The following is a 1,929-nucleotide window of genomic DNA, read 5'->3' on the forward strand; positions in this document are numbered from 1 at the left end:
CCTTCCTGAACTCACCGGGTCACATGACCTCCTTCCTGAACTCACCGGGTCACATGACCTCCTTCCTGAACTCACCGGGTCACATGACCTCCTTCCTGAACTCACCGGGTCACATGACCTTCCTGTAGTCATTCCAGACTGAAGTCTTTTCACTGATTCGCAGTTCTTTTATGGTTACAACTGTTCACCTCCAATCGCTTGAGTTCAGTTGTACTATTAAACAGCCCTGAGATCAATTTGATGTCGTTAAAGTTTAACTGATCATCGATCACGGTCAACCAAAGGTTTTTTTTCCACCATATTTCTTCCTGAAAGACGATGGTTTCCAGCTCTTATTAATCCTCTGAACAGTTCCTCAATCCAGTTTTAGTCATTTCTGCATGTCCTCAAACATTTTTCCTGTTTGACGCCAATGATTTGACTCTTCTTAAACAGTCAACAGGACGTGTCCTTCAAAGTGGTTGTTTAATCCATGAGAAGCTAATCGCTGCATCAACTTGGTTGTATAACTTGTTGCCAGATGAAAGATAAATTATCGTGCAAGAATTATTCAATAAGAGGTTTGCACATATTTGCTTAATAAAATTCACTTTTCTGTGTAAATATTTGTTTTTAAAGGTTTCTTACAAACATTTATAGCGAACTTTACATGTCAATCTGAAAGTGCTACAAAATGCCAAAGCATAAACTATTAAAGCGTCAATTCTTCTAGGGTGCCTCCAGTGAGGCTTGTCGTTATTCAATATTTCCAAAAATAACTTCCACAAAAACCCCCAAAACCCCCAAAACCCCACTAAACATTTTTCCATCTCATCTACTTGAACATATCTATAAATGTATTTTAATGTCCTGAAACGGCTCTCAGTTTGAGTGACTCTACTTTTATTTATAATTTACTTCACCACATAGTGAGCAGCTACTTTGCGATGCCTAACCAAACATCTACAGGTCTCTTATTTTTACATTTTACCAGCTTATATAAACTTCACTGATTTACTTGTGTGTTTTTAAATACTGTTTGCTTTGTGAGGTAAATAGAAAAATAGAAACTGGAAATCTGTGAGCCTGAAGTCAACTAAGAAATAAAATTCATCCAGATTTGTTCAACGTTTCCTCATTATTTAAATGAAAAATGGAAACTTCTCACAGCCGTGCAGATGGGTGTTAGGCTGTTTAAACTCGAGTTGAACCTGCAGCAGAGCTAATTGATTTTCAGCCGACTCCCTCCTGGTGTCAACAGGTGAAGTTCATTACTGCATTGACATTTAAAAAGCTTGATCAATGCTTTTGCTGGAGCCCGGAGGAACGAGACCAAACTTCCACATGAGTGGGAGAGATTTCACTGCAAACCCACCAACAAAATTACACGGCTCCTCTCAGTAGGTGCATCGGGAAGACAATTAAAAGAAAAGGGATGAGGGCTGAATGCACTCTGGATTATTTTACCTGCCAAGAGTCGTTTCACAAGAACATTTGAAAAGGAAAGTTCAACTTCAAAACAAGGAGTCAAAGTGGCTGACATCGAGATATATATATATATATATATATATATATATATAAATGGTTTTAACACGAACAAATGGCGGTATTCTCTACAGCTGAAACCATAAACAGGAAGGAAAGGAGGATAAGAATGACATGGAAAGGAAGGAAAGAAGGATAGACGAGAATGGCAGGGAGGTAGGAAAGAAAGAAAGAGAGAAAGAAAGAAAAAGAAAGAAAGAAAAAAAGAAAAAAAAAGAAAGAGAAAGAAAGAAAGAAAGAGAAAGAAAGAAAGAAAGAGAAAGAAAGAAAGAAAGAAAGAGAAAGAAAGAAAGAAAGAAAGAAAGAAAAAAAGAAAAAGAAAGAAAAAAAGAAAAAAAGAAAAAAAAAGAAAGAGAAAGAAAGAAAGAAAGAGAAGAAAGAAAGAAAGAAAGAAAGAAAGAAAGA

General features: G+C 36.6%; 1 protein-coding gene across 1 annotated transcript in view; it reads right to left on the reverse strand.

Annotated features, from left to right (window-relative positions):
• Nucleotides 1-1,929, reverse strand: part of LOC103154086 (pyruvate carboxylase, mitochondrial-like) — a 192,055-nt gene that overhangs the window by 46,338 nt on the left and 143,788 nt on the right. The window lies entirely within an intron of this gene.

The sequence above is a fragment of the Poecilia formosa genome, unplaced genomic scaffold (assembly GCF_000485575.1).
Source record: "Poecilia formosa unplaced genomic scaffold, Poecilia_formosa-5.1.2 Scaffold373, whole genome shotgun sequence".
Classification (NCBI taxonomy): Eukaryota; Metazoa; Chordata; class Actinopteri; order Cyprinodontiformes; family Poeciliidae; genus Poecilia; species Poecilia formosa.